General features: G+C 42.1%; 1 protein-coding gene across 1 annotated transcript in view; it reads left to right on the top strand.

Annotated features, from left to right (window-relative positions):
* NCKAP5 (NCK associated protein 5) overlaps window positions 1-18,438 on the top strand; it is a 1,041,554-nt gene that overhangs the window by 407,092 nt on the left and 616,024 nt on the right. The window lies entirely within an intron of this gene.

Below are 18,438 nucleotides of genomic sequence, written 5' to 3'. Positions count from 1 at the left end.
ACTAGAAGCCAAACGCTTCCTACTTTTCATAGCTTTGCCTTCAAAAATATTAATAAGAAACTGATGTGTTTTTTTATTTATTTATTCATTTTTAGTGAGAGAGGAAAGGGGGGGAGAGAGAGAGACAGGAACATCGATCTGTTCCTGTATGTGACCTGACCAGGGATCAAAACAGTAAGCTCAGTACTTTGGGATGATGCTCTAACCAGCCGAGCCACCAGGCCAGGGTAGGAACTGATGTATTAAATAGCTGTCTTTGAGTTTATTTCCTGTGTTTTTAAAAATGATGTATGTATTCCAAAGTTCTGGAAACAGAAGAGAATTTATATGAACAGTTATCTTGTCAGGAAGCAGGAAAAGTCCAATAGCTTGGAACTTGCAACTTCAGTGATAACTGTGACGTGGAGAAAACTCAAATTAATTCAACCTCAATTTTTCACATTTGTATAGGATTTTTTTTTGTTTTAATTTGCTAAAGTCCTTCTATTCAGTATATAATTTTGATCCTACAACAACCACAAAAATCTAAGAAAGCATTTTATTATTTTTATTTTTTATGAGAGAAACTTTATTTTTGATAATCAAATTGCTTCTTCAATTTTACACAACTAATGATTGGATCTGAAGTTGAGTTTAAGTTTCTAGGCTCCTCATTGAAAGATATTTTCACTGTAATATATGGCTCCATTTACATTATTTAAAATAAGTGTCTGTGAATTAACCACACATTTTTGTTCAACCTAATTTTCCAACTTTGTCAGAGACCAGTAATTATATGATATATTTTGTAAAATTATAGCACAGTTATTAAGACAATGGGCTTTTCAGTCACAGCTGAATTCCAGATCCATCTCTACCTGACCTTGAATAACTGCATTAACCTCACCCAACCTCATGTGTAAATCGGTGTCCTAATGTTCATCTTAATCTATTGTATGAAGATTAATATAGAGGGTGCATATGTACAGTGAGGTACATAGTGAAGGTTCAGGTGATTGCTCCCTTCCTCTTCCTCCCCTTTATTTTTTACTGCACAATAAATAATCCCAAACAACTACTGCAGGTTCTCAAATAACATCCTTTCATCGTAAGATTGATAAGATGCCATAGGAACTTAACTCGTGTTTATATTAGCCCATGGTAAAATTGATTTCATTAAATATAATTTAACTTAAAAGTTGTAGATCCTATCTATAATGTTAAGCGAGGACTTACTGTACCACTGTATGCTCTCACAATTCTGTGAGTTGTGTCAAGGTAAGAAATTTCCAAACCTGTAAAATTTTTAATGTGTTTATTTGAGACAAACTGTGGGCAATTGGCAGGAAGCAAAGTCTCAGCAAATTGAGAAAATGCTCTACAAAATGGTGGTTTCACCACTTACTTTATATATTAGAATCAAAGGAGAAGCCGTAAGGGGGTTACATGAAATTTACTGGTGATAGATTAGGGAGGTGGAGAGAGCAGAGTGGAGTAATCTCTGGGATTGTATAAAAAGTAAAATGTATATACTGAAATTTCTTTTACGTAGGCAGGAATGAGATAGTTAATAGTTAATTAATATGATAATAACAATGAGTAGTTTGTGGGCTTCTGCTCTGGTGGGATGCCTGCCCTGAGGGGGGCAGGAAAGGAAGACCCTTACATTTCAAAGGCATGTTACAGGTATGTTATTGTAGATGCAAAAGGTAACAGACAGGCTTGATTAAGGTCAGCATTGACCCATGTTTAGAACTGAATGTGGATTATGTTTTGAAGTGTGCTCACCGTTGTCAGCATCCTCTGTGTCCTTGCACGTGGAGAAGGCTGACGGTTGCTTGCCAGGTTTCCCATCAGGAATTCCGTGATGGTTGCTCACTCAGAGAGAGGCAGCTTTGGAAATGTGGGCATCTTTACCCTGAAACGCAGAACTAGTTATTCTGTGAGAGGGCTTGTAATGCGAATGGACCCTTCTGTCCAGAGTGCAGCCGGCAAAGTCTTCACCTCATTGTGTGACGCAAAAGTCAGAGTCTGCATGCCCACCCAGTACTTGCCATGGGAGGGAGATGGTAGTTTGCTTTTGTAAAAAGCTACTTCAGAAGACTATTCTGGACATTGGGATGAATTCCCTGAGCAGCACATCAGTCCCAACTTTAAACTGGTAGACATCATGCGCTAGGACTCTAGACATCTTTCTGGCTGGCATCTTTTGGTCCTGACCAGTTGCTCAGTGGTAGAGAGTCAGTCTGGTGTGTGAATGTCCTGGGCTCGATTCCTGGTCAGGGAACACAGGAGAAGTGACCATCTGCTTCTTCACTCTCCCTCTGCCCCTTCTCTCTCTTTCTCTCTCTCTCTCTTTCTCTCCTTTCTCCCACAGCCATGGTTCACTTGATTAGAGCATGTTGGCCCCAGGTGCTGAGGATGGCTCTGTGGAGCCTCCTTCTCGGGCACTAAAAATAGCTTGGTTGTGAGCATGACCCAAGATGGGCAGAACATCGGCCCAAGACAGGTGTTGCTGAGTGGATCCTGATGGGGAAACATGTTGGAGTCTTGTCTCTCTATCTCTCCTCTTCTCACTTGGAAAAGAAGAAAAAAATATATATAAAGAGAGGCATTCTCTGTCAACATTTGGTGTTACTTCCAGGTGTCCTGACTCTGATCTTAAAAATCTCTGGTCTGTAAAGCGGAAGGCTGAGTTCCAGACCACAAGGATGTAGGAAAATATTAGTGCATTTTCCTTTGCTTAGATCAGTGTCAGAGCAGAAGAAATGCATCCTTGGAGTTTAAAAGTGAAACCAGTTCGTGGCAGTAAGCTATACTCACTGATCTCTGGTGGTCTGATTAGTGATGTCTGGCAGCATGGAGAGGGGTTCAGCATCAAGCAGTGATGGGGTATCTGTGACTTGTGCTGTTGTTGGGCAGTTGTGTTTCTGTGTGTCTGCTTGGCTGTGACTAGAACAGAGCCCCATGGTGTGAATGGAAGCTCAAAGAATCCTTTGTCTTCAACAACTTCTAGGCATGGTTAGTTACATCAACACCCAGATGAGCAAAGTGCTTAATGACCTCTGGAAAAAGTGACTTTACAGCTTTGCTGCAGGGATTCTGCACTCATTGCTAATGAACATCTCTCCTGTCTGAAAACCACGCTTGTGCTCTGTTGTTTGTTTATTCAGATGTGGGGATCAGACTGTCATCTCCTCTGAATAATGACACTTCAGGTTCTGGAAGGACATTGTTTACTCACTGTGGCTCTCTGCCTTCCCCATTCCGCAGTTCCAATTTTGAACTCAAGGTCTGTGAAATAATTTTTTCCTAAAGAAATTAAAATAATATTTTAGTAGGTTATGGCCAAGGCCAAACATGAAAAGACTTCCTTGTAGTTTCAGGGTCTAAGACCTCCATTTCAGTGAACTGCTCAAATCAACAAAACGGGGCTGATTATTCATGGGGCAGAAATGTGTATTTGTATCATAACTGGTCCTCATTGCTATTAAAAGGAATAAACTTTTAAAAATAAATATTAAGGGTTCATATTTATTTATATACACTGATTTCATTTGCATTTTCTAAACTTTACATCTAAACTCTAATCGGGTAGCAAACATCTGCTTTAGGGTAAAGTGAGATGTAGTGCTTGTGTCGTCAACAATGAATGCTTTTGTTGTGTGCTTTTGTGTGTGTGTGTATCTGTTGTGTGCGGTTTATTGTGTTTAGTAATGTTGTCTCCTTTAAAACCTTGTGTGTGGAAAAGTCACCAGAAAGGGCCAGCACATTTATGCAAGGCCCAAGCTGTCCTAGGGAGGGAGCTCAATGGCAGGTAGAGGGGCTTGGTCTGAAGACACACATGATTCGTTTCCTGGCCCCCTGCCCTGGCTGTGGCATGCAGTAGGTCTTTGCCTTGAAGGCTAGTAAAAATAAATCTGGGAGACTTTGTTTCCAATGTGTGTTCTTTTGCACTGAGGAATTAGCCGGCAGCGGGATGCCCAGGAGGGCAGAGGCTGCCTGAGAAGCAGATGGCCTCGTCCTCTGCTTCCCCTCGAGGTCTGGGGAGGCACAGCTGGCACAGTCTCTGAGCACCCCTAAAATGTGGCATGTGCCCAGTTTGTCTCTGCTCTGAGACTGTGAACTCAGCCAATGACAACAGCATGTCCGTCCCTGTGTCGGATGCCAAGGGGAAGACAGAGGGCTCAGCCACCCAGGGTCTGCCCTAGGAGTGAAACGTGAAGTGGGTCATCACGCTCTGCCTGTCCCCACTTGCTTGGGGCCCAGGCTGCGCACCAGGTGGCCCACCCCAGGTCAAGGTTCTGTGGGGCATGGCCTCCCAGGGGCCGTCTGGCTGCATGTGTCCTCTGTTCTCCATGGCTGTCTCCCTCCATTGTTCCGCCTCACGGACGTGCTGCCCAGTGCTCGGCTCCCTGAGAGAGGCCAGGTTTCCACCTGCGGGTCATCACGTAGCTGTGGACTAGCATGCTCCGCCCGGGGAACATCGGCAAGTTTTATCTGAACCTCAGAGGCTGGAACCCAGGGTTTTCACTGGTGCTCTGGAGCCCAACCCTGATGTGTCAGGGACCTGATGTTTTCAGATATCCCGTCATTTCTCTGTTTGAAACCTCTCCCCTGAGGCTGAAGTGAAACAAAATAAAACCAATTCTTTGTTGTGGCCTGGGAGTGGGGCCTGACTGGGCCTCCCTTCCCTCTGACTCGTCCACTCACCCTCTCTCTCCACTGGCAGAGCACGCTGCCGGCTGCACTGTCCTTCCTCCAGGCGAAACCCATCTCCTCATCTCAGGCCTGAGCTGGAGCATCCTGCCGCCACGGAGGAGGGCACAGCCGTGTGCCTGGGCGCTGTGTCGGCTCTGGCCCCCGAACCAAATACCAGACTGTGCAGTGTAAAAACACACAGTTACTTCGTACTGCTCTGGACACTGCAAACCCCAGATCATTCGGTGTCTGGGGAGGAATTTCCTCCTGGCTTGGTGTTGGCTGCCTTCTCACTGTGTCTTCTCTCATGTTTTCTTTTTATAAGGGTGCTGATTCCATTCAGGAAGGCTGCACCCCCATGTCTTTCTTACCTCCTGAAGGTACACTGACAAATACCTTCACACCAGGTAGTAGGACCTTAACCCGTGAATGGGGAGGGGGCACTCAGACATCCATCCCATCCCGCAGAAGATGTCATATGCCTCCTTCACAGCTCTCATAGCATCAGCTGTTACTTTGGGTCAGGTGGTCAGCTTCATGTATATATACTGTGACCATGTCATTCTCTAATTAGTATTGAGCACAAAGCTCATAGAAGATACTCTGTAAACATTTACTGGGAAGGAGCAAGACAAAGGAAGAAGGATGCTATGAATGGGTCAGCCTGGGGAAAGTGGTACCAGTGCAGTCTGGGAGAGTATACTCATTTCCTGTTGCTGCTGTAACAAATTACCACAACTGCAGTGGCTCACAACAACACCAGTGTATTTTCTGACAGTTCTGGGGGTCAGCAGTCTGAAGTGCGTTCTGCAATTCTGAGGTCAAGGTCTTGGCGGGCTGCATTTTTGCAGGAGTCTCTTGAGGAATATTCATGCCCTTGTCTTTTCCAGCTTCTAGAGGCCGCCCGCCTTCCTTGGCTCAGGGCACCCCTTCCAGCCATTGGATTGCTCTGACCTCTGCCTCCCTTGTCACATCTCCTCCTCTGACATTGACCTTCCTTGCCTCCCTCTTACAAGGACCCTTGTGATAAAATTTGAACCACATAGATAACCCAGACCATCTCCCCATCTCAAGATCCTTAACTTAATCACGCCTTCAGACCTTTTTGCCGTGTAAGGCCATATTTTCACAGGCTTTGGGGACTAGGCTGTGGACTGGTTATTGGTGATAAGGAGACATTATCTAATTTATCACAGAGGTTTTCTGAGACATGGAGAGATGGGGGCGGCCAGAGCACCTCTAGATGAGAGCCAAGGGAGTCAGTAAGGTGCTCTAAGCTGGAGCGTGATGACTGCCAAGAAAGTCATGACAAATAAAAGGAGGATCATGTTTATGATGGGGTAAGCCATTCTGGGGCTAAAGGAAGAGGTGTGAGCCTGCAGGTCCCTGTAAAGTGGGCTGCATGTAGCAGAATTTGATGCCAGGCTGAAGGCTCACTAGCGGTGTCGCTCTCAGAGAGCGAGGAGCAGCATGCTGGGTGCAGAGCCCCTGCTCAGCAAGGGCGTGCTGACGGCCAGATGGAGCTCAGCTCCACAGCAGGGCTGCAGGCTGGGTCACATGACCCGAGTGTGTGCAGGGTCCTCTGCTGGCCTGCAGCTCAGCGCCAGCCATCCATGCAGCCTCATGGACTGATGAGGACGCTCTCAAGTTATAATCCAGCCGAGACCAGATACCTTGGAACGTGACTCCCTCTGAAAGTCTGTGGAGGATCCTTGGCTAGCCTGGGGTTGTCCAGAATGTATCTCCCCACTTTGGGGTGCTGGAAGACCACTACACCCTCTCAGACATAAAGTGGAGAAGGGACCAGTTGGGCCAGGACAAGGGTTGGCAGGAAAGGTTCGTGGGCACTGCATTGAAGGGTTTAGCTCTGGAATGAGTGCACTAAGCTCTTCATCTGTCCATGTGGGATCTTTGTCTTATTGCTGCATTTGCAGGTGGGTGATACGGTTCTTTCCTTGTTTCTGTGTATTCCTGCATTAATATTTTCTATGCTAAAGTTGTGACTATAAAGGCTTTAAATATATTCATTTTTATAGCAGAGCTATGATGATTACTGGTGGAGGTATAGGATGTGATGGGAGGATGTGGTTTATCTATATTTGGGGTGGGGGTCAAAAATAATTTAATAATAGTTACTGTATTTGTTTCTTTTTGCCGCTGTAGCAACTTACTGAAAACTTTGAGTGGCTTAAAACAATACAAATGTATTTATTATCCTACAATTTTGGATGTCGGAAGTCTTAAAATGAAGTTGTCAGCATGGCTGTACTTTTGCTGGGGGCTGTAGGGGAGGACCCACTCCTTGCCTTCTCGGCTTCTGAAGGGCTGCTCCCATCCCTCAGATTGTGGCCCTTCAGTAATGGGGCCACTCTGATTGCTGCCTCCATCAGCACATCCCATTCTGTGACTTCAACTGTTCCACATTGCTTTTATAAGGACCCTTGTCACTACATGGATCCCATCTAGATAACCCAGGATAATTTCCCCATGTCAATGTTCTTAACTTAATCACACCTGCAGAGATGCCTGTGCATCTTTGTGTGTGTGTGTGTGTGTGTGTGTGTGTGTGTGTGTGTGTGTGTGGCAGGGGGCAGGGGCCAACCACAACTAGCTGAATGGGGATCTGAAGCAGCCAGGGATGTGATACTGATTGCGGGCTGGGGAGGGGGAATGACTACAGGGACATCCATAGCCCAGGATGAATGATTTTAGAAGCGTCTTCCTTGACAGAATCTGAGGCAGGAAAACAAATGAGAAGTAAGATGCTGAAAAACAGGCAAGGGTAGTGCCAGTCTGAAACTCAGTAATAAGGGGAATATTATCTCTCTTTGCACTGAGAATTAATGAATTGGACTTTTGGGATGAAGAAAGTGGGTTTCCCAAGGACCAGCCTTGGGTCTGTTGACCTGGTAGAGGAGTAAACAGGGACAGCCAGGCGTTCAGTGTGGGCTCTAGGCTGTGGCAGTCTGAGCAAACCTAGAAACTATTGGATGTATGTAGAAGAGGATTTTAAAGCCAAAGTGCTATTCCACTTGTCTAGTCTGGCCCCTGCTTTTTATAAATTAGAAACCTAGAGCCTAGAATGTTCAAATGGGTTGACCGAGTGCACATGGCAAGTTGGTGGCAGCATCTGGACTAGATACTCTGGGGGATCTTCCAGTGTACCCGAGTTCCTCTCTGAAATGATCTCCCACGGTGCTGTTTCGTTTACTGTGCAGTGTCTGCCGTAGAGGACGGCGGGAGAGGAGCTGGGGAAGGACGCATGCTCACTGTCTTCCTGCAAGAACTACGTGCTGCCTTTGGTTTGATGGAACCCTGGTGGTTCTGACTGATGAAGAGATGGGCAAGAAGAGAAACTCTTTCTGAGGAACGTGTGGCAGGAAGTGGAGCGTGCTTAGCCCCCATCTGATCGGGCAGAAATTTAGGATAGGTAATCCTAAACGAAAGCAATGCACAGCAACTCACCCACATAGTCAATGTAGCATTATAATTCCATCATTTTCTAAAAATGATTGTAATGAAGTCAGGGGAGGTCATGTGACTGGCTGATAGGAAAGCAACTGGATCACGACAAGTTCGTTACCATTTCCCCTTTTAGCATGGAGCCCATTTTCTTCCTGGTCAGTAAGAGAATAGCTTATCCAGAATATTCATGGAGTTTTGGGGGATGGATTTCTAAACTGCATCAATAATGTGATGGGTCATTTAGTAAGGAATCAGCACATGGTCTTATTGTCAGAGAAACCAGTGATGCCCTGGCAGGATTTGATCCAGTCCAGTTCCTTTTCCTAATAATAAAAACATGTTTGGAAGTTATTTTAGAATAATTCTGGAACAAGTAACATGAGCCAAACATGACTTTAAGTAGCCCCAGCAGAAAATAGGATGTGAGGGGGGGGGATGACAAACCCACAGGTATGGGGAAAGGCAAGTCTGTGCAGAGTAGGAAGGAACATATACTTGAGGTGTCCCGTGCTTGCCCACTTCCAGGTTACCAGGGTTCAGAATGAATGAAGTCCTTCTCCACTCCCAGTGTAAGCTTCTGTAAAGAAAACATATACTCATATAATTAAGTGGGTCTTTAACTATTTATGGATATTATCCCACAATAAATGCTTTGTATAGCTCATTGGAATGCTTTTCTCCATAAGATATTGGATTCCTAGTGAGCTTTTAATTTAAAGTGATGGGGCTCTGGGCATGGGTGGAGGCTGCTTATAGGGTTTTACCCTAATGCTGTAAAATTTGAAAGGTTAGGAAATTCTTATGTTATTTTAATTAAATGCTGCAAAATTTTAAGGGGTAGAAAATTAACATAGAATAAAATTGCTCTGTGTAAAAAACATTTTTAATATTTGTCATAGTTTTTCTATCAGTGTCATTAATGGCATGATCATAAAATAGCCTTTAGCCTCGCTGAAACTATAATAGATTTGTATAGTGAAGACGATAAAAAAAAACCTAACTATCAAGATAATTAAAAAGAGAGGACAAGTCACAGTCAGTCCCCCAACTGCCAGGTATTCGCCCCTTCTCAGGCAGGGCTATGCATATGGGGGGTTTCCAAATGGAACACAGTTTAAAAATACAAAGTAACATTACCACAATACTACATATGATTTAAATTGTTCTGCTTGCAAGGTCTCAACATATACTAGGTGGGTCAGGTGGGAAGAAGCGGATGTAGGAGACAGTTGACTTCCAGCTTCGCGTACGGTTGTTGAGAGGAGCCCGCAGCACTCACTTCAGGGAGGAGGAGTGAATGGCCCGAAGGCTTGAGCAGGAACGGGGAAGGTCCGAATGTCTCTACGTCGGGCCATTCACTCTAGACTCAACACCACCTGGCCGCTCAGTCATTTACCGTGCCTCTTCATCATCGTCCTTCTCTGGCATACATTCAAGCTTTCCCTTGTCCAGTGCATTCCATAGAACTCCACTTCTAGAGGAGTGTTTATAACTTTTATGACTGCAAATCACAGTAGGAAATTCATTTTATATTTTAATTTAGTGCATATATACAATTGGCTTTTGAACAACATGAGACTTAGGGGCTCCAATCCCTGGCAGAGTCCAAAATATGCATGCAAATTTTGACTCCGCCAAAACTATAAGTAGCTGCTATTGACTAGAAAGCCTTGCCAATAACATATAGAGTCTACTAGTACATGTTTTGTATATGTATTGTATATTGTATTCTTACAGTAAAGTCAGCTAGAGAAATGTTATTAGGAAACTCATAAGGAAGGGGACATAAATTCACAGTACTGTACATGTTTATTGAAAAAAATCTGTGTGTGTTTAAGTGGACCTGCACAGTTCAAACTCATATTGTTCAAGGTCAGCTGTACTTGTAAATGTGCACGTGCGCATGCACACACACACACACACATGCACACAGTGGAAACAACAGTTTTATGAAACAGTGCCACAGCCCAACATAAAATGAAGGAAAGCTTGACAAGCCAGCCATTGCAAATCCTCAAGTGACCTGCCTCCAGCACTCCTCACCCACTGATCCAGCCGCTGGCTGCAGGATCAGCTGCAATGGGTGTATTCTGGCTAAAGGTCTGTGTGGTGCACTGCACTCACTGCTTTCTGGGCTGTCCTGTTCTTAAGGAATTTTGGTTGCAGCAAAATGGTTGCAGAAGATTAGTTGCAGTAAAATGATTTTGTCTCTTATATATCACAACCCACAATTTGAAAAAAAAAGTCTTTAGAAAATTTTAGTGTAGCTGAATGCATAAATACATCTTTTTAAACAAGCCAGTATTCTAATTTTCTACAAAAATACAGATTGGTATTCAGTGTTTTTTGGCCAGCAGCCCCTCTTTATCTACCTCACCTCAAAAGTTTAGTTTCTTTGTTTGTTTCTTTTTTAGTGAGAGAGACAGAGAGAGGGACAGATAGGGACAGATAGGAAGGAAGAGAAATGAGAAGCATCAGTTCGTTCTTGTGGCACCTGATTGCTTTCTTATATGTGCCTTGATGGGGGGGGGTGCTACAGCAGGCCCAGTGACCCCTTGCTCAAGCCAGCGACCCTGGGCTCAACCAGCGACCATTGGGGTCATGTCTATGATCCCGTGCTCAAGCCAGCAACCCCACACTCAAGTTGGCGACCTCAGGGTTTTGAACCTGGGTCAGCTGCATCCCAGTGTGATGCTCTATTCCGTGCGCCACCCCCTGGTCAGGCGAAAGTTTAGTTTCTTTACCACTATCTCCCCAGCATTCTCCTGCCCAGGAATATCATTTTCATTGCTCTCCCCTCGGATTCCAAATTCTATTCGGCTCTAGTTTGTCCCCACTCCCCGCTCACATCCACTTTCTTCCATGACGCCTTTCTTAATGATTTCAACCCTCAACCAGAGTTGTTGGCCCCAGCATTATTATCATTCAGTGTCTGCCAGCCCTCTTTTTTTTTCCTTTGATAAAATGAAATCTTAGTTTTCCTTTTTCTCTGATTTGTCAACCCCTGAAGAGCAGAGGAAATTTTTCTGTGTTTATACATTTTTCTATCATTTCTAAAATATTGGCCACAAGTGTAGGAACTTGCAGAATATGTGATCAAAACTAGTTCTCAGGTGTTCATTGGCAGCCCTGTGTTTTTCCTCTATAGCTCTGACTTTAAAAATTATGTTTGTTAAAAATGGTGTTTATTAAATTTTTTTGAAAACCTTTTATTGAAGTGCATCATAGATACAGAAAATGTACAAATCAAAAATATTCATGAGTTGGTTTTTTACAAAGTGAAAACACACATATAACTAGTCAAGGAAAAGAATCCAAGAATCCAACTAATGCCCAGTTTCAGTTATCATTATATTATCCTGATTTCTATAAACATATATTGGTTTTCCAGTATATGAACTTCATAAAAATGGAGTCATTCAATATTTACTTTTTGTTTTTCTTTGACTTCTTTCACTCAATATTGCATTTACATTTGCCTATATAGTAGGAAGTAGTTTTAAATCGACCAGCCATTTATTGTGCCATATTCTGTTAATTGCATATATCACAATTTATTTAGACAGTTGACTGTTTATTGCCATTTAGATGTTTCTTGGTTGGGGGCTTTCTTGGAATGTTGCTATGAACATGCCTATACATATTTTAATGAATACTTGCATGTTTCTAATGGTTATATTCCTAAGAATGGAGATGTTGGCTCTTGCATATACTTGTGTTTATAGTAGATACTGTCAAATGGTTTATCAAAATGGTTGTATGAGTTTACACCTTCATCAGTAGCATATGAGAGCTCAATATTCTTCACATCTTTGCCAGCATATTCTTGGTATTTTCCGTCTTCTTTTATCTTAGCCACTCTTGTGAGTAGCAGCAGGTTTGACTTTTGGTTTTATGTGCATTTCCCCAATGACTAATGAAGCTGAGCTCCTTTTCATATTTATTTATCATTTAGGCATTTTCTTTTGTGATATAGCCTGTTTACATTGTGTGCCTATTTTTGTTTTTTTAATTTTTAAGTGAGAAAAGGGGAGACAGAGAGATAGACTCCTGCATGTGCCCCACTGGGATCCACCAGGCAAGCTTCCTACAAGGCAATGCTCTCCCCATCTAGGGCCATTGCTCAGAAACAAAGCTATTTTTAGCACCTGAGGTGGAGATTCCACTGGAGTCATCTTCAGTACCTAGGCAGATGTGAATGTGCTACAAACAATTGAGTGCAGAAGGGGAAGAGAGAAGGAGAAAGAAGGGAGAGCAAGAGGGAGAGGATGGAAAAGCAGATGGTCACTTCTTCTGTGTGCCCTGACTGGAAATTGAACCTGGGACTTCCACACACCAGGAAAACACTCTACCACTGAGCCAACTGGCAAGAGCCATGTGCCTATTTTTCAGTGGATTAATTTCTTTTTTCTTATTAATTTGTAGTAGCTCTTTATATATTATGACTCACCTCCTAGATTGGATATATTATAGGTATTACAAATCTATTTTCCCATCCTGGGGTTTAACTCTTTCTTTTCTTCAATGTGTCTTTTGAAAAAGAGAAGGTCTTAAATATAGTGAATCTGATTTATCAGTTTTCCCACTTATGCTTAGTACTGTCATCTTTGAGAAATCCTTGCCTATTCCAAAATCTTAAAGATATATGTTCTTCCATGTTTTTATAGAAGATATATGTTCTTATGTGCTTTGTTTTTATATTTATATTAGTAGTTCTTCAGGAATTGCTTGTGTTTATGATTTTGGTAAAGAATCAAGAGTCACTTTTCCCCCTATGAATATTCAATTGACCCCAAATCACATAGTGAAAGGACCATTTTCCCCCCAAATGCTTTCCCTTGTAATCTCTGTCATATATTGAGAAACTCTCTAGGTGTGAGTCTGTTTCAGACTCTGTTTTTTTCCACAGGTCTCTTTGCTTATTTTTTTTTCTTCAAACACATGGTCTCCATTCTCTAACCTTGTAATAGTTCTTACTGTAGTATGTTTTCTAGTTTTCTTGTTCTTTAAAATCATCTTGAGTATCATAGCCTTTAATTTTTAAGTGTCATTCTAAAATTATGCAGTGAATAAATTTTATGAGAGTGATTGGAGATGAAAGAAAGACAATGCTGGAAAAAATTAATGAGAGAAATTCATGCATGTTGTGAGGTTATAGTCACTGTATTTCAATTTTGCAAATTTCAAAATCAGGGAGGTTGACGAGAGAAGGTCATATACAGACAAATAGATTCTGAGAAGATTTGACTGAGGAAGATAAGAAACCATAAAGATGAACCGAAGTGATACATGAGTAGGAAAATGAGCACAAAAGAAACCTGAAATACAATTAAGAATATAAAATGGTAAACCTCAAAAAATAAGAGTAACTAAAATCTAAAAATAGATTTCTGAGCATTCCATTTTGAATAGATCATGATTAAAATCAAAGTAGATAAAAAAGTCAGACCATGGACTTGTTTTATTTTTTAGCTTGTTTACTGTTTTCCTATTAGCAGAGCCACCAGAGAAAAGTCTTAAAGAGAAGGAAACTCTTGACCCTGCATTGCCACGTATAGCCTGTGGCAATGATTTTCAAACGGTATACCACAAGAATTTTTATTTTTTTTTAATTGCTTTTATTGGGGCGATACTAGTTTACATAATTATACAGATTTCAGGCTCCAATTCTACAACATATCTCTGTACACTGCATTGTGTGTTTATCACCCCCCAAGTCAAGTTTTCATCCCTCATCATTTATGCCCCAAACCCTTCTCCACCACCTCCTGCCCCCTGGCAATCGCCACCCTGTTGTTCATGTCCATGAGTTTTGTGGGTTTTTGTCCTTTCTTGCTCAATCCTTCCATCCCCCTTACCCACCCTACCCCTACAGCTGTCAGCCTACTCTCCATGTATGAGTCTGTCTCTATTTTGCTTGTTAGTTAATTAGATTCCACATATGAGGGAAATCATATGGTACTTGTCATTCTCTGACTGGATTATTTCACTTAGCATAATGCTCTCCAGGTCCATCCATGCTGTCACAAAAGGTAAGATTTCCTTCTTTTTATAGCCTAGTAGCATTCTATTGTGTAAGTGTACCACAGCTTTTTTATCCATTAATCTATTGATGGACATTTCAGCTGTTTCCAAATCTTGGCTAATTATAGATAATACTAATCGATATAGGGGTGCATATATTCTTTTGAATCAGTGTTCAGTTTCTTCAGATATATTCCCAAAAATGGAATTGCTGGGTCATGAGCAGTTCTATTTTTTAATTTTTTTTGAAAACTCCATATTGTATTCCACAGTGGTCAGTCTGCAGTCCCACCAACAGTGCACAGGGCTCCCTTTCCTTCACATCCTCACTAACTCTTGTTGTTTGTTGATTTATTGATGATAGCCATTCTGACAGGTGAGAGGTGATATCTTATGTGGTTTTAATTTACATTTCTCTGATGTCACGTTCAGCATCTTTTCATATATGTATTGGCCATCTGACTGCCCTCTTTAGAAAAGTGTCTATTCAGGTCCTTTGCCCTATTTTATTGGATTGCTTGTTTTTTGTGTTGAGTTTTATAAGTTCAGTTTTAAAAATACGCAATACATGACTATGTAGTCAGGGGCACTGACCTCTTTTTTTTTAGATTGTCAAATAAAAAAATGATAAGAGCCAATATAACAATAGCTGTCCGATGTGAATGAATTAAAATTATACCTATTTTTTTTGTCAGATTGGCAAAAAAACAAACAAAAAATATTTTATACCGCAGAATTTTAGTGATTGGTTTCTGTGTGCTGTGAGATGACATGGGTTGAAAATCACTGTCTATGGTGTATGTACAGCCACAAAAAAGGAAACAGGTGGGCCAATGACAGGGCAAGTGATGGGAATTTATGTACATTCTTACTTCTGAGGAGAGGAGAAATGGAGAAATGTAAACAAGCAAACTGTATTCCTTGGAGCACATCAGACAGATTTATAAACGTTTGCTTCTCATTGTTGGGGCATTATGACTCCTTGCAGCCTTATTTAGAAATGCCTTCATGGGTTTTCTAATTTAAAGGAATGGTATCCATCAAATCTGATAGCTTAGGCTTGTAAATACCTGAGGTACAGTAAGAGAGGGCATAGACGAGTTGAACGTGTTGAAAAATGAACCCTCCAACCATGGGATCGTGAGGGTAAGAAATAGCTTTATTGTATATGGTTTGCAGGGAAGAGGACCAAATGGCCTTTAAAAGATAGTTTCCATAGCTACTGGGCTGCATCAAAAGAAAATGCTGCCATAGCTTCCCCCCCCCCCCTTGCTTCCTTTACTGCTTTATGGTAGCAACCAAAGCAGGTATTTTTCAGGAGCCTAGTTATTCCAAAGATGAGATGTTATGAAATGCTTCAGTCTAATGTCTGTTAGAAGCAGACTCACTTTGTTCTGGGAATCTCATCACAAAACCCCGATTTGACTGGAGCTGCCTTTCTGTTTGAAGAAAACTTGTGGGAAAGGTTCTCTCCGGGTACACAGCTGTTTAGCAGCTCCCTGGCAAGTGAAATTTTACTTTGTGATTTAAAAAAAAATAGGACTACACTTAAATTATAGAAGAATCCAGGCTGTACTACTCTTGACTTTTTTTTTTAAAGATGAGAATGAAGAACAATTTATCTAAGGACGCTAAAAGTGGTGAATTTTGACTTTTCATTATAATAAGGTCTCTCTCCAAAATCATATGCACTTAAAATGTAAAAGAAACATTATTATGATATAGCTGTTTTTGAGGGGGGCACAAACTACACGTGGAGTTATGTCATATTACTCTAATTGTTAGGTCGTCCAATATTTGCGCCATCCTATAGGCCTTCTGTTAGAAAAGCCTCCCCAATAATAACCTGCAAAGGACAAGCAGAGGAGGGATAGACATTCACTTTTGCTTTCGTGTTTGTATCCCAATTTAAAATCCTGTCTTTATCGTTTTTTCAGAAATGTTTTTTTAATGTTATATTTCTTTTAAAGCTAGAAGGTCAAAGCTAACTTCTAAGGAAGGTCTGGTTGGACTGGCATGTGATAGCTGTATTATTTCCAGGGGCACACTAGTGTTTGCACTGAAATGGTGAAGGGTGGCATCATCATCAGCCAGCCAGTCCGGCCACCGCAGCTGCCATCCTCGGAAACCCACAGTCCAGTTTGTGTGAGCTGGCTCAGCAAAGACAGTATTTTCTTTCGTTTTTTAACGAAAGAAATAATTTTTATTTATTTATTCATTTTTTTAGAGAAGAAAGAGAGAGAGAGAGAGAGAGAGAGAGAGAGAAGGGGGGAGGAGCAGGAAGCATCAACTCCCATATGTGCCTTGACCAGGCAAGCCCAGGGTTTTGAACGGTGATCTCAGCATTCCAGGTCGACGCTTGATCCACTGCGCCACCACAGGTCAGGCCAGCAAAGACAGTTTTGACACAAATCCCCTGCCTCTTCATTCCAACAGGGTTGCTCCTTTGAAGCCCCTTTTAGAAACTCCAGAATCACCAGTGTGTCTCAGGATGTTACCTTCATGCTGTAGCCGGTTTCTTGTTTACAAGGCACATTTACCTTTTTTGAACACAAAGCCATCTCCCTTTCTTTAGAGTAGACTGTGATTCCAGGAACAAGTCAGAGTTGATTTTTTTATGAATATACCATCCGTTGTTTTTATTGTTTAAAGAATAGAAATCAGGGTATTTACCTACTCAATTCTGACAGCATTGGGTTATTTTCAGAAATTAGGTAATTCAGAACAGAGACCAAGCTCTGCTTATTTTTTTAATGTCCAAAATGTTGCTATAATCCATAGCACTCATCTCATCCTGAAGTTCAGTTATCTGGGAACAAGCCTGGGGAAGGCCAATTGGAAGAAACCACATTCCTGGGATATCTGAGAAAGAGGAGGATCAGCCCCCGCAGATAGGAGGGAGGAACAGAGAGTTCTGTGGCAAGAGAGATAAAAGTGGGACAGGAGACATTAAAGCTGCCCCTCCTTAGCTGAGAGGGGAAAAGATCACCACGGGCAGGCATGTCTCAGGTCTCTGGGAACTTCTGCTGGAAATCATTGCCAGTCCCAGGACATGACTTGCTGCGTCCACTGCTGAGAACCAGATAAATGCCTGTGTTTACAAATACAAATTATATTTTAAACATGATGGGAATTAATCTTCTGGGAAGATCCAAAAGTCAGTCTCTAGGCCTGGAAATCACCAGTAATTTTGATAATGTCTGTAAAACACTTTGAGCTACTCAGAGATAGAGTGAAATGTTCATGTATACCTACATGCATTTTTTATTTACTACTTCCAAGTAGCACTGCTGTCTCTGAAATACATCCCAAAAGATGGAGAGGAAATGAGTTCTTTGACATTTGAAAGCAAACAATTTCTGGAATGAAATTCCAGAAAATGTCAATAGTTGTTTACAGGCACAGCGTGGGAAGAGCCCGCTACGCCCTTTAACATGCGCTGCAAAAGCCAGCTTTCTCTGCTGGCCCCAGCCTGAAACAGCGAGGGAAGCCGCTGCTGAGGATTACATTCTAGAGAAAATGGTAAAGTAAGGAAGCTTAGAAACTCATGAGTGTTTCTAGATACACCAAAATTTTGGCAGTTGATAAATTTTAGGGTAGATGCAACGGAACAAAATGTAATAAAGTGCTTTCATGTGAAGTCAGATTAATCTTCTATCCTGAATGAAGATCGAAGCCAGCCGCAGCCAGCCAGCGCTTGCTTTGTAAACCTCATCATTAGAGACTGCTTAAAGCATTCACCTAGTATTTTGCATGGAGGTGTTTGGTGGCACCGCCATATGCTGGCTTGGGCTTGAGCCAGGGACGCACGCAAGGAAGGCTTCTGCACTCAGCCTGGCGAAAGAGCACTTTCTGTACATGGTGTAAGTGGCCAAGTTATTTGTACACAATGGGAAGCTGAAATTTCATTTCCACATGAAATTAGTGAATAATGGCTTTCAAGGCACACTGAATAAGCATGCCCAAGACATAGTCAGCATTTCAAGTCTGTCTACAGGATGCCAGCCATCTGGATGAAAAATAGATCTGTGATGCAGCTACTTCAGGGACCTCAGATGTGAGGCATGGGGAGGGTGGAGGGCACGGGTGTTGTAGTGAGGATTCTGCGTGTCCCCGGGGTTTGGTGTGGTCAAGGTTCGCCACAGTCGTGATTTCATGTCACTGGGATGGGCCGGATTTACCAAGCCACAGTTACCTTAATATCTAATAGTAATGTTGTCTACCATGCATCTTTTTAATGTTTTTATCTTACTATTATATTACTTTGTA

Source organism: Saccopteryx leptura, chromosome 7 (genome assembly GCF_036850995.1).
Source record: "Saccopteryx leptura isolate mSacLep1 chromosome 7, mSacLep1_pri_phased_curated, whole genome shotgun sequence".
NCBI classification, from domain to species: Eukaryota; Metazoa; Chordata; class Mammalia; order Chiroptera; family Emballonuridae; genus Saccopteryx; species Saccopteryx leptura.
Note: the sequence above shows the minus strand (reverse complement) of the source record. Positions and strands in the feature narration are given on the sequence as shown.